At 36.9% G+C, this 25,796-nt stretch overlaps 1 non-coding gene across 1 annotated transcript; it reads left to right on the forward strand.

Moving 5' to 3' along the window:
• Window positions 1-8,547: 8,547 nt before the first annotated feature.
• Window positions 8,548-8,654, forward strand: LOC141694709 (small nucleolar RNA R71). The gene has a single exon (XR_012563994.1). It is a non-coding gene; the product is annotated as a small nucleolar RNA R71 (small nucleolar RNA).
• The last annotated feature ends 17,142 nt before the right edge of the window (window positions 8,655-25,796 follow it).

Consider the following 25,796-nt stretch of genomic DNA (forward strand, 5'->3'; position numbering starts at 1 on the left):
AATCTTCCACTTCAACATATTCTAGTTCGAACTGAGACCGTTATCAAATTTTATTCACAGATAAGCCAAGTAAAGGATTAGACTGAGAAATCAGAACTTAGACCTATACCAGAACTTAACAGTCATCAGAACATAATTTCTTAACTCGAAAAAGGAATGCCCATCTTAGTAAATCCTCATACAAGTTCTGAGTTATAGACTTCAGAACTTAATCATCAGAACGTGTAACTAGAACTTGTCCTCAGAATTTGTGCAAAAATGACACAATGACTGTTTATCTAAAATAACATAGACCACCGCAGAAATTTTCATCTTTCAGATGGAGTGATTAGTGTGTGCATTAAGCTAAATAACAGACAAAGAGTAAAGTCTGATTCACTTCAGCACATCTTAGAAATAAGGCATAACTAAAATTTTGCTAAAGAGCTGTCATTGTCCTGAAACCTACTGATGAATGAGTTCATACTTGAGTCCACCTCAACTGTTTTGTGCTAATTTTATGCATCTTTTGAAATTCTATTTTACAGTGGCTTCTCAGTGTAAGTGAGTCACGACTGTTTATCAGAATTTATGCTATTATCAGAGTATTTCTCCAGTAATCATAGAGTGTGAAAAGTCACCAAGAAAATATTTTGCTTTTCTAATGCATATCTACTTAATACCAGCAATGCACTTGGGTCGTCCCTTCCACATTTTTACTCTAGATCTCAAAGGAGTACCTGATTTTATTCTTTGATCTTTTTACTTTTTCTTTTGATAAGTGAGGTTTATCAGCACTTAGTACATTCAGCAGTTTTACTAGTATCAGAACTTAACAGATGAGTAGCATTATTCTAATTTGTGACTTAGTAATAAGATATACAAAGTAAACTTAACTAAGCTCAATTATCATAATTTGCTAGTGTCAAAGGGTTTCCACTGAAATAATTACTTCTTACATGGAATCATTTGTTTATTGAAGTCTACTAGGTCAGTATCTAGCACAGTTATCCTCATAGGATAGAATAGGTACTTGAACAGACATATCACTTATCAGAGTTTAGAAACATATATCAGACAACAGTCAGTACTTAAAGACATTTATCAATTAAGCACAGAATACACAATGAGATTAATTCTGTAAATACTGAGCATAAAGTCTGATAACACAGAACAAGACTAAGCAGATTTAGAGAAAGAACCTGAAACCATTCCAAGTTCATTTACCAATCGTGTAAAAGTAGCTTCACACAGTGGTTTTGTGAAGATATCTGCTAGTTGTTGATCTGTGGGAACAAAATGCAATTCCACTGTACCTTCATCCACATGTTCCCTGATGAAGTGGTACCTGATGCTGATGTGCATTGTCATTGAGTGTTGAACTGGATTACCTGTCATAGCAATAGCACTTTGATTATCACAGTAAATAGGGATTTTGAAATATGTTAACCCATAATCCAGTAATTGATTCTTCATCCAAAGAATCTGTGCACAACATCTTCCTGCAGCAATATACTCTGCTTCTGCAGTTGATGTGGAAATTGACTTTTGTTTCTTGCTGTACCAAGAAACCAATCTGCCTCCAAGAAATTGGCAGCTTCCACTTGTGCTTTTCCTGTCAATTTTGCAACCTGCAAAATCTGCATCTGAGTAACCTATTAGTTTAAAATCTAATTCTCTAGGATACCATAATCCCAGAGCAGCTGTTCCTTTAAGATACTTAAAGATTCTTTTTACAGCTGTTAAGTGAGGTTCTCTTGGATCTGCTTGAAATCTTGCACCAAGACAGGTAGCATACATGATATCAGGTCTACTAGTAGTTAGATAGAGTAGAGAGCCAATCATACCTCTGTAGTCAGTAATATCTACTGATTTACCGGTATCCTTATCCAGTTTTGTCGCAGTGGCCATTGGAGTGGATGTACTTGAACAATCTTGCATTCCAAATTTCTTCAGCAAGTTTCTGGTGTACTTGGTTTGACTAATAAAAGTGCCTTCCTCATTCTGCTTGACTTGAAGGCCCAGAAAATAGCTAAGTTCGCCCATCATACTCATCTGATATCTTGACTGCATTAGCTTGGCAAACTTTTTGCAAAGTTTGCCATTTGTAGATCCAAAAATGATATCATCAACATAAATCTGGACCAGAAGTAAGTCCTTTCCATGGTTGAGGTAGAACAGTGTTTTGTCTATTGTCCCTCTGTTGAATCCACTTTCTAGAAGAAACTGAGCTAAAGTCTCATACCATGCTCTAGGAGCTTGCTTAAGTCCATAAAGTGCTTTATCAAGCCTGTAGACATAATCTGGATGTTTGGTATCTATAAAACCTGGAGGTTGTTCAACATATACCTCCTCCTCCAATTCTCCATTGAGAAAAGCACTTTTCACATCCATTTGAAAGACAGTAAACTTTTTGTGAGCAGCATAAGCCAAGATTATCCTTATGGCTTCTAACCTAGCAACTGGTGCAAATGTTTCATCATAATCAATTCCCTCCTGTTGAGAATATCCTTTTGCAACCAGCCTTGCCTTATTCCTTATAATTATGCCATCACTGTCAGTTTTATTTCTGAATACCCACTTTGTACCAACAACAGATCTATTCTTTGGTCTTGGCACTAGGGTCTAGACTTTGTTTCTTTCAAATTCATTCAACTCTTCCTGCATTGCTTGCACCCAATCAGCATCTTGAAGAGCTTCTTCCACTTTCTTTGGCTCAGTCTGAGAGAGAAAAGAATTGTAAAGACATTCATTTGAAGTACCTGTTCTAGTTCTGACACCTGCATCAGGATTTCCAATTATCAAATCAGGTGTATGTGATTTTGTCCACTTCCTTGCAGATGGAAGGTTTTCTCTAGAACTGGATGCTCTCCCATGATCCATGCTATTTTCATTTTCATTTTCTGATGCTCCCCCTGAACCTATGCTCTCTGAGTTGGATTCTTCAGTATTTAGATTTTCAGCACTATCAGAACTTGGCTTATCAGAATTGACGAATCAGAACTTGAAGAGCCAGATGCATGTTCTGATGTTTCTTGAGATGTGGTAGGATCTTGAGTATGCTCCCCCTGCATAGGTGCATCTTCCTTTGACGTAGTCTCCACAGTTTCAATAACATCAGGGTTTAATCCATCAGAGTTTACAGTATCAGGACTTAGACTGTCAGGATTTTCTGTATCAGAATTTGAGTCTTCATTTTCAAATCTCAGCTGATCATGGTCAATGAAATCTTCAAGACCAGTAATCTTTTTGTCATCAAAAGAGACATTGATAGATTCCATGACCACTTTTGTTCTCAAATTATAGACTCTGAAGGCTTTTGTGGAAAGTGGATATCCAACAAAGATTCCTTCATCAGCTTTTAGATCAAACTTTGATAGTTGTTCAGGATGAGTCTTGAGAACAAAACACTTGCATCCAAATACATGAAAATATTTCAGATTTGGCTTCTTTTTCTTCACCATCTCATATGGTGTTTTTCCATGCTTGTTAATGAGTGTTGCATTTTGAGTAAAACAAGCAGTCTGCACAGCTTCAGCCCAGAAATAGGTTGGAAGCTTTGCTTCTTCAAGCATTGTACGTGCAGCTTCAATGAGAGTTCTATTCTTCCTTTCAACAACTTTATTTTGCTGTGGAGTTCCAGGAGCAGAAAATTCCTGCTTTATTCCATGGTTTTTGCAGAACTCTTCCATTATCAAATTCTTGAACTCAGTGCCATTATCACTCCTTAAAACTTTCACAGAATCTTTGACCATTTTATCCAGATGTTTGATATGATCAATCAAGGTTGATGTAGTTTCACTTTTTGTATGCAAGAAATACACCCATGTGTATCTGGTGAACTCATCTACTATGACCAACGCATACTTCTTCTTTGCAATAGACATGACATTTACTGGACCAAATAGATCAACATGTAGTAGATGATAAGGCTCAAGAATTGATGATTCAGTCTTGCTCTTGAATGAAGATTTTCTTTGTTTAGCTTTCTGACATGAATCACAAAGACCATCAGGAGCAAATACTGTGTTTGGCAATCCTCTCACAAGATCTTTCTTGACCAGTTCATTTATATTATTGAAATTTAAATGGGAGAGTTTCTTATGCCAATTCCAGCTTTCTTCAATTGATGCTCTACTCATCAGACAGATTGCAGAACCATCAGTACTTGTTGAAAGCTTAGCTTCATAAATGTTACCACGCCTGTATCCTTTCAGAACAACTTTGCCTTTAGATTTACTCACAATTTCACAGTGTTCTTCAAAGAAATCAACATGATAACCTCTGTCACAGATTTGACTTATACTCAGTAGGTTGTGTTTAAGTCCTGAGACTAGAGCTACTTGTTTAATTATGACATTTCCAAGATTGATATTGCCATATCCCAATGTTTTTCCAATGTTGCCATCTCCATAAGAAACACTTGGGCCAGCTTTCTCCACAAAGTCTGATAGCAGGGCCTTATTTCCAGTCATATGTCCTGAACATCCACTGTCCAGAACTAGAATATTTTTCCTATTGCCCTGCAATCACAAATACCACTAATTATTAATTTTAAGGACCCAGACTTGCTTGGATCCTTTGGCCTTATTAAGTTTGTTAACATTTACAGCGGATTTAGCATCAGAGTTTATGTTAACATTTTTCTTATCAGAACTTACACTATCAGACTTTGAATCAGAATTTACACTAGAAGGAACAATGGAAACTTTCTTCAAAGAAGGTTTTATTTGATAATAATCATAGTACAAACTATGATATTCCTTACAAGTATAAATGGAATGCCATAAACTACCACAATGAAAATAAGGATTTTGTGGTTTGTATCTAACAGACTGACTCTTAACTCCTGATTTTGAAGGTAAGGAGTTAATATTCTTATTCTTCCTGCAAAAAGAAGCCAGATGGTTAGAACTTCCACAGTTATGACATGTTTTCCTAGGAGCATCAGGAACAGGTTTATAATCATTGCTTTTATTCACACCTTCCTTTCCATTCCTATTTTTTCTAGGTGATTTTACCTTGTTTGCATTCTTGACATCTTTCAGCTTATGCTTAAGCTGCTTCTTTGTCATTAAGCCTATGTTCACTTCAGCTGTCTTTTCCTGTTTTAGTTTTTCAGAAGTTAATTTCTTTGTAACTTCTGATTTTTCATTTTCAGACTTTACAGTTACAAACTTAACATGTTTTAACTTTGGCTTTTGCTTATCAACAGACTTAATTTCTTCAGTTCCTTTATCTTTCTTATCTTCTCCATAACCTAAGCCCTCTTTCCAGTTTCCACTACTTAGCAAATTTTGAGTTGTTTTGCCAGAGTTAGTCCAAGTCCTGATAATCTCTCTTTCCTTTTCTAACTCAGTTTTTAGAGATTCATTTAATTTTAGCACTTCATTCCTAACATAAAAAGCGTCATCTCTATCCTTCTGAGTTTGATGGAACATGACTAACTCGTTTTCTAAGAAATCATTTCTTTTCTTAAATGCAAGATTTTCAGAAGTTAATCTTTCACATGTTAAAGTTTGATCTCTATAACTAACAAACATGGTTTTAAGATATCTTCTCAACTCATTAATATCATCAGTATGAAAAGCATAAGTAGTCTGAGGTACCTTTGTTTCAGCAGCTTCAGAACTGCTCTCAGCACTTTCTTTATCAGCATTTGCCATCAATGCATAGTTTTCCTCACTTTCAAAGTCTGAGGTGTCTGTCCAGCTTTTCTGCTTTGTGACAAGAGCCTTGCCTTTGTCACCCTTTACCTTCTTGCAGTCAGGAGATATGTGGCCTTTCTCACCACAGTTATAGCATTTAACATTGGTGTAATCTCCTCTGTCAGACTTTCCTCCTCTGCCTTCAGATCTTCTGAAATTCTTCTTATCAGAACTTATGCCTTTCCTGGAAAACTTCTTTCCCTTCCTGAACTTCCTGTATGCAATCTTTGTGATTCCTTTCACCATAAGAGCACACGGCTTCATCATCTCCTCATCAACATCAGTCTCAGGCAAGCTTTCAGAATCTGAGTCATCATCACTCTCAGAACTTGATGACTCAGTATCAGACTTTATGAAAAGAGCTTTACCCTTGTCTTTCTTTGAGGAAGCTGCTTTGGGGAATTCTTCTTCAGCCTTAAGAGCAACTGTCCTTGACTTTCCTCCTTTCCTCTTGCTTCTTTGTTCCATCTCCAGCTCATGAGTATGGAGCATTCCATAGATTTCGTCAAGAGTTGTTTCATCAAGATTATAGTTGTCTCTTATTGTCGTTGCCTTCAAATCCCAGCATTCAGGAAGAGCTAACAGGAACTTAAGGTTTGAATCTTCAAGATAATACTCTTTATCAACCAATGACAAATCATTTAAAAGTTTGACAAATCTATCATATAAATCATTCAATGACTCATTAGTCTTTGAGTCAAAATGTTCATACTCTTGAGTGAGTATTGTCTTCCTGTTCTTCTTAATTGTGTCAGTTCCCTGACACCTTGTTTCCAGAGCATCCCATATCTCCTTAGCAGTCTTGCAGTTGATTACCCTGTTTGACATTACATTATCAATGGCGCTATGCAGTAAGTGTCGTACCTTAGCATCCTTAGTAATTGATGCTATGTCTTCAGCAGTATAATCACTCTTATCTTTTGGTACGGTCTTTGCTGCTTCACCTGCAACTGCAACAGCAAGCTTGGTTGGTTTGTGAGGGCCTTCCTTGATTCTATCAAGGTATTCTGGATCTGTTGCTTCCAGGAACATGGTCATCCTTACCTTCCATATGGGATATTCAGATGGTCTCAGTATGGGAACTCTGATGGTCTAATACCGACTCTGAATTTGTGTCTTTGGTGATTCCTCAGTTTTGGTAGGCTTAGTTGGAGTTTCTGTGTCCGACATGATTGTTTTTGGATCTTTAACTGTATGTATGTTAACAGATAGGCTCTGATACCAATTGTTAGGTCACACACACACTGTAGAGGGGGTGAATATAGTGTATAGTACACTCAAATCGAACTTTAAGAACTTAAGTAAGAGAAAACAAACTTTATTGAAACAATAAACTCTGTTACAGTATGGAACTGTTACCTCTCAGTGATGATCAAATATCACGAGAGCTGCTAGGGTTACAATGAATAATCTTCTCTAATAATGATAACACTTTTAGTGTAAACCCTATGTCTGTGTTTATATACTACACAGTTACAAGATAATCGCTAATTGATATGGAATATAATTCTGCTTCCTAAAATATATCAATCAGATATCTTTTCTTCCAAGTATTCCATTCTTTACGGAATTCCTTCTTCATGCATATCTCTTCTTATGTTTATCTTGATCTTCTTTCCTTTAATCAGCTACTGTCCTTATCTGATTGTCCTTCAGCACTTAAGTTCTGATATTTATCTTCTGATGATTATCCTTGATAACATAAGTACTGATATCCTTAAGTCCTGACTTCCAGTATAAGTACTGATCAACAGTTAAGTATTGATTTATCCTGTTCAAATAAGATCTGAAAGCTAAACATAAAACATATTAGCCATGACATTATCAAATATATCTAATAGCCTCAGCGAAAGGTATGTTGATATGAAGTTTCTTGAACACCTCCAGAAACTTCTCAAATTGCTTGTCCAGCTTTTTCTTCTGCAGCTGCTTAGGAAAAGGTGGTGGAGGATAGATCTGTTTCTCCCATGTATTACCCTCAGTAAGAGTGTGCTCAATAGTAGTCTTCCTTGGTTCCACTTCTACTTCCTGCTACTCTACTTCTCTCCCAGCCCCAGCTTCTTCAGTCAACGCTTGAGTTTGTTCGGGATTCACAACCTTTCCAGACCTCAAAGTGATTGCCTTTACCTGATCCTTAGCTTCCTTCCTTCCTGGAACTTCAGTGTCACTAGGTAGTCTACCAAGCTGACGATTTAGCAAGGCATTGGCAATTTGCCCTATTTGATTTTCTAAGGTCTTGATAGAAACAGCTTGACTCTTACATATAAGCTTCAACTCCTCTAATTCAGATTTTTTATTAGCTTGTTGCAGCTAAAGTTGGTGTCTCGGTGCATATTGCGGTTGCTGAAAACCAGGAGGGTTGTACTGCTTAGATGGATACTGCTGATAAGGCTATTGAACTGCATTCTGAGCGTTACTCCAACTGAAATTAGGATAATTACGGTTGTTGGGATGATAAGTGGCTGGCACAGGTTGCTGCGAACGTTGAAAGTTGCTCATGAACTGAGCTGATTCGCTAGAAATTGTGCACTGTTCAGTCTCATGGGCACCAACACAAAGCTCAGAGACACTAACGATTTGATTAACCTCATGATTAGCCAAAGTGTCCACCTTCATCGTCAAAGCCTTAAGTTGGGCAGTTATAGCAGTTGCTGCATCCAACTCCAGAATTCCTGCTACTTTTTCCTTTATCAGTCTCTAGGAGGTATTCTGGTACTCATTAGCAGCCATCAGTTCAATCAATTCATAAGTTTCATCGTAGCTCTTATCCCACAAGGCTCCTCCTGATGCTGCATCGAGCATGAGTCTGGAAGTAGCACCCAATCCATTGTAGAAATAGTTAATAATAATCCAATTAGTCATGCCATAGTGTGGGCACTTCCTTAACATCTCCTTATATCAATCCCATGCCTCACACAGAGATTCTCCAGTTTGCTGAGTAGACTGAGTAAGAGCATTCCTGATTGCAGCAGTCTTCGCCATAGGGTAGAATTTAGTGAGAAATTTTTGAGCAAGATCTTCCCAAGTGGTGATAGACCCTGCTGGTAGAGAATGTAGCTAGCACTTATCTTTGTCCCTCAGAGAGAATGGGAAGAGTCGCATCTTGATAACATCTTCAGTCACATCATTGAACTTGAATGTGTCACAGATCTCGATGAAATCCCTACTGTGCATGTTGGGGTCTTCAGTAGGAGAACCCCCAAACTGAACTGAGTTCTGTATCATCTGAATCGTGCTTGACTTGATCTCAAAAGTGTTAGCCCTGATGGATGGCATGATAATGCTTGACTGAATGTCATTGATCTTAGGCTGAGAATAGTCCATCAAATCCTTAGGATTTTCTGCTTGATCACCCATCTCTACTAAAACTGGTTCCTCGACTTTCTATTCTTCTTCTACCTTCTTTTCTTCTTCAAAAACTTCCTTTCGAACCACCACAACTTCTTCCTCGGCTTTATCCAGTGTTCTCTTACGAGTACGCGAATGCGTATGCATACACCTTCGCTAAAGTACCTAAAATAAGACAAGGAAATAAATAAGTAACAATGTCCGAGTCAATGAACTTTAACGACCACTGATGGAAAATACATAAACTAAAAATTAACACTACAGTCCCAGGCAGCGGCGCCAAAAACTGTTGTGCAAGACATGCCTGTATCATAACAAAACTAATTCATATTGACAACCCTAAGATTAGTTATATTGTAACCTTAATCTATAATTTATACTTGTAACACTTAATATCTGTAAAATGTAAATGGAGCAGACTGGAGCATTTTTCCCTAAACAGTGTCAAGCCTAAGAATTCTATCTGGAAGAAGATCAAGAAGGTCATGCCTCAGAAGAATTATGAAGAAGCTTGGAGTTGAATAATTCAGTTTAGTGAAAAACATTCTAAGTCAAGATCTCTACAAGTCACAGAATTAGTGTTATAGAGAAGTCATTCGAGAACTCAGAAAGACCTATCGAGAACTCAGGAATTATCTATCGAGAACTCAGGAAATGCTATTGGAGATATCGATAAGTCAGATACCCATTCGAGAACTCAGAGATATTGACAAGTATACATTCATTAGAGAACTCTGAGTTATCGATAAGCCAAAGTCCATTAGAGAACTCTGAGTTATCGATAAACCAAAATTCACTAGAGAACTCAGAGCTGTCGATAAGTCAAGTCAACAATGAAATTTCAGAGATATCGACAAGCCAACATGCCTATCGAGATGTCGAGTTCTCTACAGCTTAATTGGAGATCTCAAAGTGAAGAAATTTCTCTAAGTACAGAATTGCATAATAGTTCAATATCCAAGGTTGCAAATCAACAAACAATTCACACAGCTGGATTGACAAGTCTACAAAAAGTAGCTTGAGAGATGTGCAAGATTAATGGTGAAGATTAACTGACAAAGGAGGATCAACCAATACACAGTGGATGAAGATATGCTAATCTAGATATGGAAATCTCACTTTTCCTTTAAATAAAAGTGATTAGTGATAGGTTAGAAAAGTGATTAGCACTTCTTATTGTTCACTGTGTAATCCAAAGTTAACTATCATATAAAGTTAACTGAGGTCCTTTGTTTAATAAGAGGACTTAATAGATTAGAAATTGTATTCTCTCTCAAGAAAGAAGCTAAGTTCTAAACCAAGAACTTAGAGATTTTGTAGAAAAACACTGCTTGATTTTTAATATAAAATTAAGTGAGTTTTGAAGATCTTTGTTTTACATATTTGCATTGTTATTTATGTTTAACATCTATTCTACAAAATCATTGATAACAACCAACTGCTAAACCCAAAGTCGATCAAAAAGTAAATATTTAAGCCAAAACACATTCACCCCTTGTGTTGTATTCATATCTAACAAGTGGTATCAGAGCAAAATCTGAAAGTAAACAGATTAGATCTTGGAAAAATGAATACACAGAAAATCAGTAGTATCAAGATTCCTCCCTTTGATAAGGCCAACTACACTTTATGGAAAAAGAAAATGTTGTTGTTTATAAAATGGCCAATCACCTTTACATTTAGATCCTCAAGAATGGGCCCTTCACTCCTATGGTTAGAGTTGAGCAAACCACAGATGGATACATGGTTATTCCAGCTCATTATGCTCCCAAGGATGCCTCTGAGTATACTGAAAGTGAAATAGAGAAAGTTTCCCTAGACAGTGCTTTGCAACTGATACTAATTGAGTCACTTGACAATGTAATGTATAATAACATTGTCAACTGTGACACTGCTAAACAGATATGGGAAAAGATTGAGATACTCTGTGAAGGAACTGAGGAGGTTAGGTCAAATCAAAGAAGGATATTGATTTCTCAGTATGAGGGTTTTATGGCTAAACCAAAGGAAGGTATTACTGATGTGTTTGAAAGGTTTAATAAGCTGATAAATGACTTGCAGCTTCATGATAAATTTTATGATGTTGAAGAAGTGAATTTAAAGTTCTTGCTTACTCTCCCTGATCATTTGGAACAAAAGATCTCTGCAATCAGAGAAGGAAGGGATTTGAGTAGAATCACACTGGAAGTGCTCTATGGGGTTCTAAAAACTTATGAACTTGAAATGATTCAAAAGATATCATTAAGGTCTGGTCAAGGATATGTAATGGATGGCTCAAGTGCACTGATTATGAATGATGGCCAGACCTCTAATGATGAGCAAAGATCCCAAACTCCAGAAATTTCTACAAGTGAGAAAATAGTCAATGACACTAAAGAGCAAGTAATAATGGAATTGGATGAAAAAGATGAGTTCTACACTCTTGATGAGCTTGATGAGCTAGACAAATCAATGGCTTACTTGGCTAGAAAAGTATCTAACATTAGAGTGAAGAAACCAAGATTTTTCAAGAGCAAAGGACAGTCCTTCAACAAAGACAGCAGCTGGAAAGGAAAAGGGAAGTACACTCCTGATAACAAAATTGGCTACAAAACTGGATACGTTGATAGATCAAACATAAGGTGCTTTAACTGTGATGAGTTGGGCCATTTTGCTACAGAATGTAGGAAACCCAAGAAGGCAAAGAAAGACAAAGCCTATCTTAAATTGGAAGCAAAGTATGATGCTCTTCTAAAGAAGCAACAAGGGAAAGCTTAGATTGCTGAGGGCAAAAGCTGGGATGATTCAGATAATGATTAAGATGAAGAAGTTGGAAACTATGCACTCATGGCCTTGGAGCAAGGAGATTCTTCATCATCTAAATCACAGGTACCAACTCTTACCACAATTGATTTAAATGTGAGTCAATATAAGGAAACTGTTGAAAAGATGAGCACAGAAATGTTCCACATTCATACAAGCATGGTTGCTGCAAATGAGGAAGTTAGCAGATTGAAAAAGATCAATGAAAAACTTGAGAGTGAAAAACAAGAGACTGATTTGTTGCTGGTTGAACTTGTGCTGCTAAGCAAGAAAATGCATACTTAAAGAACAAATTAAAGTGTGCAAGTGAAATTGAAGCAGTATTGAGAGAAAGGCTGGAGAAGAATGAAGTGAAGCTGAAATCCTTCAAAAATGCTTCTGAGTTGATTGGCCAATATCATGAAAAGAACAAGCCATGTGCAAACATTGCCATTGGTCTTGATTATGAGGGTTTGAACAACAAAACGATGTATGTCAGTGATAAAGGAAAATCAACTGAAACTGAGAATGTTCCAATTATTTTGAAGAAAGTTGAATCACCTTTGTTCAAGGCATGTGAGGTGAACTTCATTGAAGAAGAGTTGATCATCAAACATGAGATAGCTGATGAGGACAAGGAAAAGAAAAATGATGAGACAACTCAGTCTTCCATCTCTGTTGAAACACTAAAAGCCAATCAAGAAACTAAGAAGCCTGTGAAGGAGATGAAAGCTGAAGAGGTCAAAAAGAAAAAGAAGAATAGAAATGGAAAGATTGGGATAAACAAAAGCAATAATTTTGCTTATGTTGCAGATGCTTCTAGAAAGAGGTGTGAGAATTGTGGATCAATGAATCACCTAACTCACCTTTGTAAAAAGATTGTTAGCAATCCACCTGAAGGAGTCTGCAAGTACAATGAAGCTAAGGCTAATGATCCCTATTCATTCTGTGACAAGTTTGACTGCATTTCCTGTAACATGAAAGTGATGAAGAGTTGCTACAAATTGAGAATTGATCTCATAGAATCAAAAGTTGGTTCTATATCTGAAAGGGAAAATGCTCAACAGTCTATGAATTCCATTTTATCTGAAATTTCTCATTCTACTTCTGCAAAATCAGTTAACAAGAAGAAAGTGCCCAACACAGCTTGGGTAGCTAAACATACTTAATCCTCATTGTGTGTAGGGCAAAGGAAAGAAGGTCATATGGATCATTGATAGTGGATGTTCCAGGCATATGACAGGTGATAAGGCCCTACTATCACAATTTGAGGAGATGGCTGACCCTTTGGTGACCTTTGGAGACAACAGCAAAGGATTCACAATGAGATATGTCAAGATTGTTTCTGGAAATGTTGTCATTGAAGATGTAGCACTAGTTTCTAGATTAGAAGTAAATCTTCTAAGTGTTAGTAAATTTGCAGACAGAGGTTTTCAAGTTGTTTTCAACAAAGAAGATTGTGCTTTTATTAGCAAAAAGACTGGTAAAATTGCTCTTAAAGGAGTAAGAAAGGGAAGCTTGTTTGTTGCAGACTTAAACTCAACAAATAAGGATGGAGTGTGTTGTTTCTACACCAAGGCATCAGAAGAGCAAAGCAAATTGTGGCATAAGAAGCTATCTCACTTGAATTTCAAAGCAATTAACACCTTAGTCAAGAAAGAGCTTGTGAGAGACATGCCCAGTCTGGAATTTGCTCAACTGGAAGTTTGTGAAGCTTGTCAGAAAGGAAAAATGAAAAGATCAAGTCACAAGTCAAAATCTGTGAATTCTATAAGTGCACCTCTGCAACTTATTCACATGGACTTGTTTGGGCCAGTAAATTTCTTGTCCATTTCAAGGAAAAAATATGCCCTTGTCATGATTGATGATTTTTCAAGATACATTTGGGTTGAGTTCATGTACTCTAAAGATGAAACTCCAAACATTATAATTGAGCACATCAAGAAAATTGAGAAGCAAGCTGAAGGAAAAGTTAGTGTGAAAAGATTGAGGAATAATAATGGAACATAATTCAGAAACTCAACATTAAGTGAATTCTACAAAAGAAAAGGCATTGTTCAAGAATTTTCAGCAGCTAGAACACCTCAAGATAATGGAGTAGTTGAGAGGAAAAATAGAACATTGGTTGAAGCTGCTAGAACCTTGCTACAAGATGCTCAGTTGCCAACTAGTTTTTGGGAAGAGGCTGTTAATACTGCATGCTACACTCAAAATAGATATCTCATCAACAAAGCTTAGGGAAAATCACCTTACTCAATTATGTCTAACAGGAAGCCTACAGTGAAGCATCTACATGTGTTTGGAAGCAAGTGTTATATTCTAAAAGACAACTCTGAATATGTGGGAAAATTTGACTCTAAAGTTTTTGAAGCAATTTTTTTGGGATATTCATTGGAAAGAACAGCCTACAAAGTTTATGTGATTGATCAAAAAAAAATTATGGAAAGCACAAATGTGACTTTTGATGATGACAAGTGTCCAGGCTTGGAATGCCTTGATGTAAATGATGCTGAAGTCCTTGCATTTGAGAATCTAACCATTGATAGTGATTATGATGAGGAAGATGAAGTTGTGGCACAACAAATGACAAATGAAGAGACCTCTGAATGAAATCATGGGAATGAAAGCTCTCTTTAGACACCTGAATTTGATGGCACAAACTCAGGGGGAGAATGAGAGAATGGAAATGACAGTCATGGTAATACTGGAGAAAATGATGAAGGCACTAGTCAACAGACACACACTAGAAAGTGGGATAAGAGTCATACAGTAAAAGCTATTATTGGTGATCCCTCAGCTGGTGTGAGAACTAGAAGTGCAACTGCTAATGAATGCCTACATGCATGTTTTCTATCTCAAGTAGAGCCCAAGAAAACTGAAGAAGCCCTAGTGGATCCTGATTGGATATGTGTTATGCAGGAGGAGCTGAATCAGTTTGAGAGGAACAAAGTTTGGAAATTAGTCCCTGCACCAAAGAACAGAAGCATAATTGGAACTAAGTGGGTGTATATGAACAAAATGGATGAAAATGGAATTGTTACTAGAAATAAAGCAAGGCTGGTTGCTAAAGGATACTCACAAGAAGAGGGAATTGACTATGATGAGACTTTTGCTCCTGTTGCAAGACTAGAAGCAATAAGAATTTTTCTGGCATTTGCTGCACACTCAAATTTTAAGGTGTATAAAATGGATGTCAAGATTGCTTTTCTTAATGGTGAACTAGAAGAAGAAGTTTATGTGCAACAACCACCTGGCTTTGAAGATCCAGAATTTCCTAACTTTGTTTACAAATTACTCAAGGCTCTATATGGATTGAAACAGGCACCTAGAGCCTGTATGACACACTGTCAGAATTTATACTCAAACATGGTTTTACCAGAGGTACTATTGATAAGACTCTCTTCTACAAGAAGCATGGTGAAGATATGATCCTAGTTCAAATCTATGTGGATGATATCATCTTTGGATCTACAAATGAAAAGCTTTGTCAAAGATTTTCTAGGCTAATGCAGAGTGAGTATGAAATGAGCATGATGGGAGAATTGAGTTACTTCCTTGGCCTTCAAGTTAGTCAAAGAAGTGATGGTATTTTCATCAGCCAAACCAAATATGTGAATGACTTATTGAAGAAATTTGGTATGGTGGATAGCTCACCTGCATCTACACCAATGTCTACTGCAACCAAGTTGGATGAAGACAAGAAAGGCAAGAGTGTGGATATTTCAAGCTATAGAGGGATGATTGGATCATTGCTTTATTTGACTGCTAGTAGACCATACATTATGTTTGCTACTTGTCTATGTGCTAGATTTCAAGCCAATCCAAAGAAATCACATTTGATGGATGTGAAAAGGATTTTCAGATACTTAAAAGGAACTCCAAACTTGGGATTATGGTATCCTAAGGGAACTAGTTTTGAAGCTGTTGGATATACAGATGCAGATTTTGCTGGATGCAGGGTTGATAGGAAAAGTACTAGTGGAAGCTGTCAATTTCTTGGTCAAAGACTTGTATCCTGGTATAGTAAGAAATAATAATCTGTGTCAACTTCCACAGCTGAGGCTGAATATATAGCTGCTGGAAGTTGTTGTGCTCAGGTGCTTTGGATTAGAAATCAGCTAATGGACTATGGTCTAGTGTTACACAAAATTCCTATTATGTGTGACAACATTAGTGTCATATCTATAGTATCTAATCCAGTTAATCATTCTAGAATAAAGCACATTGATGTTAGGTACCATTTTATCAGGGAACATGCTGCAAATGGTACCATTGAGCTCATTTTTGTTCCAACAGAGAAACAATTAGCTGACATTTTTACTAAACCTTCGGATGAAGCAACCTTCACTAGACTTGTGAGTGAAATTGGAATGCTCAATTCTTCATCCTAAGGCAAGAACTCAGCTAATATATTGCAGCAGATTAATTTCTAATAAATCAACCTAGTTTGATTTAATTGGAAATTAACTGAAATATGAATTATAAATATTTCATAATCTCTGTATATTTTTTTTAAACTAAAAAAAAACTTAGAATATTTCAAATTCTAAGTAAACTGCTTAGTTGTTAATTTACATCTTAAATGTGTAAAATTAACACAAGGCAGAATAAAAGTACTCAAAGGTATAGAGAACTGAGTTCTCGATAAGTCAAAATGACTTATCGACAAGTCATTCTAGAGTTCTCGAGTGAGTCCTCGATAAGTCTATTTACAGACTTCTCGAATGACTTCTCGATAAGCTCCATTATGACTTATCGATAAGACCATGTAGAGTTCTCTAATAGTGTTAATTCACAGAGTTCTCGACAAGGATATTTTGAGACTTATCAATAACTCAGAACTAAAATAACTTAATTCAATGAATTATTTTAGACGAATACTTTTGGAAAATTTATTCTGATTTCAATTTGATTAAATTCAAATAAATTAGAATCATTTTTAGTCCATTTTCGGACAAACTGGGCATGTATCAGAGTTCTCGATAAATCATTTCTTAGTTCTCAAAAAGAATTAATAAAATGAGTTATCGAATATACCTTTTTCAAATTCAAAATTACTTCTCGATAAATTTAATATCAAACGTTTATTTGACTTCTCGATAAGTATTTTACTTTTTCTATAAATACCCAGACTTCTCGATACATACACTGTACTGACACTTTTTCGAGATCTCAAGTGACCTAGCTTTCAGACAAAAGGCGATTTCTCTCTCGTATTTGCTCCTTTCTCAAAACTTTTTCTTACCCACTACTTCTAAACACTAAAATGGCTCAAAACATTGTTAGAGCTATCATTCCAGAGAAGGGAACCAACTTTATTGCTTTTCTTGATGCTAACCAAGCCCCTGATAGTTTCAAGAGGTTTGTGAAGTTTCTTTCTGAATCCTATATTGCAGGTGCTTTAACTGCAAGTCATGTGTTGTATTTGGACGTTCTTCATGAATTTTAGACATCAACTATAACTAGGACAGTTGTTCTAGAGAATGCCACTTCTATGGTGGTCACCTGCACAATTGGAGGCCAAGAAATTGAGTTTTCAGCTGCTGATGTGAATACAGCCCTGGGATTGCCAACTGAGAACTATGGAGAGATGCCAACTGTAGATGAGCTGAGTGAATTCATGGACTTCATCAACTACAGTGGCTCAATCAACTTGGCAAGCCTGAACAGGACAAACCTTAGGAAGGAATGGTCCTTTGTGTTTGATTCTGTAGTGAGGGCTTTCACTTGCAGAAAAACTGGCTTTGACAGCATCTTAAGTGTGGTGCAGAAGCTGGTGTTCTCAATAGCTCACAACAGGCATCTGAATGTTGGGACTCTAATTCTGGAGGAGCTGGCTACCAGGCTTACTATACCTTTAAAGAATAGAGGTAAAGAAATCTTTTTGCCAAGGTTTATTATGTCTACTTTAGCTCATAAAGTAAATGACATACATTTGTTAGCTGGTATTGATAGTAGTAGAATTGGCAATTGTAAGCAAGTGTCCAAAATAATATTTGGCTCACTTACTACAAAAAATAAGGTGAGTGTAAGTCTTAGAATCACTCCATTTATGTTGGAGAGATTCAGGACTTATCCTTACCCTATGCCAGACATGAGGGCTCCTCAATTTGCTAGTTTAGCTATGGTTCCTGAGCCTGTGAAAGTACAAACACAGGCACACCAACAGGGATCTTCCAAAGCTGCAGCCCCTTCTTCTAAACCACTAGATATTAGCAAACCAACCACTTTAGTCTCTCAAAAGACTGAAGTGAGTAAAAAGAAGAGAAAGGAACCAACCCTTGCTGTTGTAAATGAGAGTGAAACAGTTTAAACTGAACCAGAGTCATCCTTGGTCAAGAGACCAAAGAAGAGTAAGATACCTGAGTTGACCACTCAAAACACCTATGTGTCCTCCCAAAAGGGCACAGTTGAACAAATGGGGAGTAAACAGTTACTAGATGCATCCTCTCAACAGGGTGTATCTATTGAAAAGAGCATTCACCCCAATGCATCCTGTACTGAGTCAGCACAACCTGCACCTAGAGTGTATAGTAGAAGAAATAAGGATGGCACACACATTGAGGGCACATCATTTGAAGCTCCCTCATCTATTCAAGGGGGGCTGCCAACACTCACAACTGAGCAAACTTCTCTAATCTCTCAAATTTCTTCATCATATAGAGCACTTGAATCTGATTCTCAAGTGCACCAACACTCAAGTGACATGGTTCATGACACTGTGATCACCACCCAGAACCAACATCTAGATGGTGAGAGGCTACTAGCTGGGCTAGACCTTGATGACACCATCAAAAACATGGGGGTTTCATCAGTTTTTACTGAAGACCCTATGGTCACTCTAGCACCTTCATGTGCACAATCATCTTCACAGATGAATAGGTTTGAGGGTAGTACTCTTGAGGGAGAGCTATCTAAATCCTCTCCAATTCAATTGGAGGTTCCTCTAGAAGGAACAACTCCCCTCAAAACCCTAGCTGAAATTGCCTTGGGAGTTGAAGCTAGGAGTACAATTGCCAATGACCCTGTTATGGGAGAGGCAAGTTCATCACATTTATGTGACAGTGCTCTACAAGGTGCACACAGGTTTAAGCCTGGTGTACATGACAGTAACCCAGTCAAATCCTCTCCAATTCCAATGGAGGTTCCCACTACATGTGTTGAACAACAAACTGTCAAAACCACAGATTTATCTATGAGTCAAACTGTGACTTCAGTCACAGGTGGTAATCTAGACATTTCTCAACAGCCATCCACATCTCAATCCAGCCAACCACATGTCATGGCTCAATGGTTACAAGATATAGAAGCTCAGCCTTCTACAGTTGATGACATGTTGGTAGATCAAATCTCAGGCTTGACCAATCTCTCTCAGCAATTGCTCACTTCAGACATGGGGAACCAGGACTATCAAGCTATACTGCTATGCTTCAATGAAGAGGTTGAACAACAGAAGGAGAAGATAGTAGATGAGGCTAAAGAGGATGGCAATGTAGATGCCTGGTTGTCTGATGACTATGTGGCAAAAATGGATGAAGTTTTGGCTAGATTCAGGAGGGAGTACATAACTATCATGGGAAGCAATGCTACATCTCTCACTCCTCCTGAAGTCTATGATGCCATCATGGATGTGCACAAAGCTCAACTCAAGGATTTCCATCTCTTTGGAAAGGCCCTTGAAGAAAAATTGACTGGTCATGAAGATAAAATCAGGAAGCTGATCAAGGAAAAGATGGATGACATTGTGCCTTCTCAAAAGGACATCAAGAATAAATTCCAGTCTTTCACTGAGCAAATGTCAAGGATGAATCTGGCCTCCATGGAGAAGGAAGTGTCAAATATGAAGAGTTCTTTCAAGGCCCTATTTGAACAAGTTCAAGCTCATATCACAAATTCAAATGATACCAGGGTCAGGCTAAATCAAATGCATACTGCTAGGTATGAGCCTTCATTTCTTCTCATGAAGGTGTCAGAAAAGCTGTTGATGAACATTTTGGGTCCTTCTCAGCTACAACAGTCTCCACTACCTCTACTCCTCAAATAAAAGAACTTCAAGATCAAATTTCTTCACTTCAAGCTTCCAACTCAGATTTATCTTCACAAGTCAGAGCTCTAACCACATTGGTTTAGAGTCAACAACATGATATTCAGGCCCTAGTGGAGTCCCATAAGCATTTACAAATGCAGAATACAGTTGCTTTGGGAGCCATTATGGGAAAACTCAACATACCACTGCCAGCATTGCCTGAAGCTGTAAGACCTGAGATTCCTACTCCCCTACTCATGCCTGTCACCAAGACTAAGGGGGAGATAGATGCAAGGCTAGCACAATCAAAACTCAAAATTCAAGTACAAAATCTAGAACAAGAGAGGCTCATTATGGCTGCCCAAGGTTCACGAATGACACAAGAGTTTGACAATTTGCTCACTGGACTAAGGAACTCTCTCAACAACAACTTCTTCACTTACAAAAAGACCTTGGAAAAGACTATCAATTACATCAGGGTGCTGCAGATCCCAGTCAAGGACCAGTTTTTGGAGAAAAGGATAGTGATCAATCTTAATGATTCTGGTTTAGACAGATGTATGCAAGTCAATATCAATTATCTAATTTCTAGAAGAGCATCTGAGGTGGATATTTTGATTAACAAGGTCAGGATAATCACCAATGAAGAGAAAATGCTACTAGCAGAGTTTAAGAAGGCTCAAGAAGCTGCATTCCCAGAAGCCTATCTACATCCAAGCAAAGGGGTGCACTATATCTGCTCTACAACCAAGCAACTAAAACATTTACAAGTACCTAAAAACTGTGTCATGACCAACAGAAGACTGATAATGGTGCTTGAGTCTGGGCTGAAAAGTAAGAAATTGAAGACTAGTGAAGATGAAGCTATGATCAAGATTCTGAGGAGATACATTGATAACCCTGAAGCCAATTTGCCTAAAACTCAAATCAACAAAGATGACTTGGGTGATGATGAGCAGAAGAAAGATGGTCAAAACCCTTCTGGCTCAAACTCAAGTCAATCTAGCAAGGCAATTGGTGGAAAAAGTGATAGTGAGAAAGAGTATGAGAAGAAAAGTGGATCTGAGACTCAAATGAGGGGTGGAAGGAGACAAAGACAAAAGAATGATACCTCACAACCCCTCCAAAGCCTAAATATCCAAATACCAATTGCTAAACCTTCGCATTCAACCTCATCAAAAACTGCTCAACCTCAAACCTCTAAGTCTAAATATTTCCACAAGCTCACTGCAAACTCTCTCATCAAAAATCAAATCACTCACAACCATACTTCTCTGAAAAGACTCAAAACTGTACCTTCATTTAAGCTACCCCATAAAACACACTTCAAAACAGTTAGAATAGGTCCAAATGAAGCCAAGGTCAAGAGAAGATTCATAAGACAAAGAAGACAAAGAAGAAGACAACTGATAGCTGAATTTCTCAATGATCATGGATTTGCTGAAAAGGCCATCTGGAACAGATATGATCAAGATGACTTCCAACCTATAAATGTTGTTAATTCAAATGAAGACTACTTCCAACAGCTAGTTGAAAGAATGGTCAGAGTTTGGGTTGTTAACATCAAAGAAGTTGGAAATAGACTAATGGATTCTCTCTCAATAGTTGAACTAAAAAGGGTGATAAGCTTGATGAATGGTAGAGATTCAGCCACTAAGGCATGGAGAACAGTATTGGCAGTGTTTGTGGTTAACAGAGAGGAGATGAGAGATGAGCTAGAGCTTTGCTAGCTGAAAAGAGGAGAAAGTATGAGCATGACATTGATGAGTATATTAGAAGATCAGAAGAGTTGAAGGCAGCAGGCAAGAGCAGAATATCAAAGGATGGAAGATTTTTGAATGTAAAAGCTGGCTCTTTGTCAAGATACAGGATAGGGATGTTAGCTAGTTATCCTAAGCCAGATTTGCTGAAACTAATGAAGGCTCTAACTGACACCCCCATCCTAGAAGAATTAGAAATACTTGTACAGATTAAGAACATAATTGAGAAATGATCAGAAAGCCCAGTCTTTACTTAATTATTATAAACTGTCAAATGTTCAATGTACAAGTGTTGTATCAGCTTTTATATTATTTTATTTTCATTCTTTAACTTGGGGTTAGTCTTGTTAACATGCATGAATTTGTGATAAGCAATCTTCTCACAAATTGGGGGAGATTGTTGTGCAAGACATGCCTGTATCATAACAAGACTAAGTCATATTGACAACTCTAAGATTAGTTGTATTGTAACCTTAATTTGTAATTTATACTTGTAACACTTAATGTCTGTAAAATGTAAATGAAGCAGACTGGAGCATTTTTCCCTAAACAGTGTTAAGCCTAAGAATTCTATCTGGAAGAAGATCAAGAAGGTCATGCCTCAGAAGAATTATGAAGAAGCTTGGAGTTGAATAATTCTGTTTGGTGAAAACATTCTAAGTCAAGATCTCTACAAGTCACAGAATTAGTGTTAAAGAGAAGTCATTCGAGAACTTAGGAAGACCTATCGAGAACTCAGGAATTGTCTATCGAGAACTCAGGAAATGCTATTGGAGATATCGATAAGTCGGATACCCATTCGAGAACTCAGAGATATCGACAAGTATACATTCATTAGAGAACTCTGAGTTATCGATAAGCCAAAGTCCATTAGAGAACTCTGAGTTATCGATAAACCAAAATTCACTAGAGAACTCAGAGTTGTCGATAAGTCAAGTCAACAATGAAGTTTCAGAGATATCGACAAGCTAACATGCCTATCGAGATGTTGAGTTCTCTACAGCTTAATTGGAGATCTCGAAGTGAAGAAATTTTTCTAAGTACAGAATTGCAGAACAGTTCAATATCCAAGGTTGCAAATCAACAAACAATTCACACAGCTGGATTGACAAGTCTACAAAAAGCAGCTTGAGAGATGTGCAAGATTAATGGTGAAGATTAACTGACAAAGGAGGATCAACCAATACACAGTGTATGCATATATGCTAATCTAGATATGGAAATCTCACTTTTTCTTTAAATAGAAGTGATTAGTGACAGGTTAGAAAAGTGATTAGCATTTCTTATTGTTCATTGTGTAAACCAAAGTTAACTATCATATAAAGTTAACTGAGGTCCTTTGTTTAATAAGAGGACTTAATAGATTAGAAATTGTATTCTCTCTCAAAAAAGAAGCTAAGTTCTATACCAAGAACTTAGAGATTTTGTAGCAAAACACTGCTTGATTTTTAATATAAAATTGAGTTAGTTTTGAAGATCTTTGTTTTACATATTTGCATTATTATTTATGTTTAACATCTATTCTACAAAATCATTGATAACAACCAACTGCTAAACCCAAAGTCAATCAAAAAGTAAACATTTTAGCCAAAACACATTCACCCCCTTTGTGTTGTATTCATATCTAACAAAAACTTGTTAGTCGCTAAACACGCGCTAAAATTTCACGCAAGTATACGCGTTCGCAAGTAATATAGAATCTTTTCTAGTTCATTCCTACAGAGACTGACTTTTGTTAACTAATTAATTTATGCACTTAAGCAACACTGTATGGTTATTATTCAATGCTAAGACGATAATAAATTGAGGTTGTTTATAACTAAGAATTAAACTAACAATTATAACTAAGGGAATAAGATTGATTGAATTAATATATATGACAAACATATGATTCTAACTTCATTAAATACTTCATTCAATAGCCTTATTGTTCTTAACCTTGGCATGTAATAGTGATGACACTAATCAGATAATACGAAACTGATAAACGCCAACTTTCGTTGCACGATTACCATACTACTAGACATCCACAAAAGAGATAGAAGCTGAATAGACACCAATTATATTGAGACCCTATATGTCTATAGAATTTGACAACATAACGAACGGGTTAAGCACAAGTTATCTATGTTGATTACATTGGGCAAGTAAGATGGTTAAAATTACCTACGAATCATGCATAACAATACACGAACCTATGCTAGCATGGCAAGTTCTAAATCCTTAAATTCACTGTCGCTTCATTAAAGATTAACACACTATCTTATAAGTTTACGACGCTCATAAGACGAATACGCACAACCAATACTAGGTTATCATACAATCACCACACACTAAGGCATCGAAACAAATTAACTAAAGAAATCCATAAATAAATCTCTAGAACCCCACGATAACGATTAGTCCATAATCAGACTCATCATCAACGTGGGTTTCGATGAAAGCATGGTATAACAAACGTAGTATTTATAACGAATAAACAAAACTAAGTACGAAACAAGAGTAAGTTCACAAGTAAGAAAACTAGCATCCACGTTACAACTTAGAACAAAGATTCACAAGTAAAAATAAGATATTCTTCGTCTTCATTGAATCTGTGCTAAAACGGTCTTCTTACGGCTCTCCTTGCGCTCTGGTATGTCTCTCACTTGAAAATGTCCTTTACTTGAATATATATAGCAGCCCCATGCAATCTAGAAGTCCTCCAATTGTTTTTAGAATAGAATTAGGATTCTCTGAATTCGCACCGGCGCGGCCGCGCGCTATCACAGCGCGGGTGCGCTGCCTTTCTGACATCCTGGCGTGGCCGCGCGCTTGACCAGTGCGGGCGCGCCGTACTTCTGGAAAAACTTCAGATTTTCTTCTTTTCCTTGCTGCTTCGAGCCGGCTTTCCACTAACTTTTATTCCAACTCCACCTTGATACCAAATTAGCACCAAAACAATGCTAATTCACCTGTTTACCTAGATAATGCCTGAAATGCAAAAACACTAGAAAATACGTTAAAACACTTAACAACTTGAGTACAAACGCATCAATTCAAAGTTTATTAGAGCATTATAAAGTGTCATAAATGCCACTCAACAATGGTCTGTCAAACATCTATATACATATGCACTAATCGGAAATTCATAGAAAATACTTACATGTATCAAATCTGTTCGTTGTATTTGAGAGAATCTTGTCCATATTTTTTCCACGTGTACGACGTTTGGCAACTGAATTGTGTATTAATATTTGAACATCACTACGTGTTTGAATGGATGAATAAGAGAACGATTGACAGTGTACAATAACTTGGTTCTCTACTTCTGAAGAATTTTTAAACATATTATCAATATTACATCCACGAACACGTCGTTTTTGACCTATAAGAAAATCATGACCACATCAGATATATGCATAACGATGTTGTAAGTAAATTGTCAATGGAGATAAAGACCTGATATACTTATTCCTTGAGAATCCATTAGCATATATTCTGCCAATCATGAAGATTTTTTTAACAGATTATCAACATATTCTGTAGATTTGTATCAGGAACATGATACACACTAATGATCCACAATGAATTTTATGAAACTTAGGTTATGCCTGCAAATACTGAAAGAGAATAAGAAAACTAATGATTATCATTGACAGAGAGATGTAACAGACGGGAGAAAATTATGCAAATCTTTTTAACTCAGTTCCCTTAGATAAGATGTTTAAAATTCAATACATATATTTAATTTAGTGTTAGGATGGGCCATAAATGGGTAATAAATGGATAATCCATGGATCTCTATTTTTATATGTGAAATGAGTCATTGGTAAATTTTTTTACCCATTGGGTAAATTGAGGAGTATTCATTAAGAATATATAGATCATCATCATCATCGTACCAAATAATACCGCCTATGGCAGTGTCCGGGGAGGGTATAGTGTATACAGTCTTACCCTCATTCCAAAGAATGAAAAGGCTGTTTCCTCAAAAGACCCTCGACTTGTGTGTGCACAAATATGTGTCCTAAATAAAAAATGATAAACAATGATATATAAAAGTAAGTAAAAGTAAGCGAGACAATACCTTCGTCCTGATTTTCTTCACATGGGACTTACCTATTCCGTAAAGAATTATCGGCTGAAAGACAATAGTATATCTTAGATTCTCAGCCTCTACAAACACGAAGGATGTACAATACGAAGACACAA

Source organism: Apium graveolens, chromosome 10 (assembly GCF_009905375.1).
Source record: "Apium graveolens cultivar Ventura chromosome 10, ASM990537v1, whole genome shotgun sequence".
Taxonomy (NCBI): domain Eukaryota; kingdom Viridiplantae; phylum Streptophyta; class Magnoliopsida; order Apiales; family Apiaceae; genus Apium; species Apium graveolens.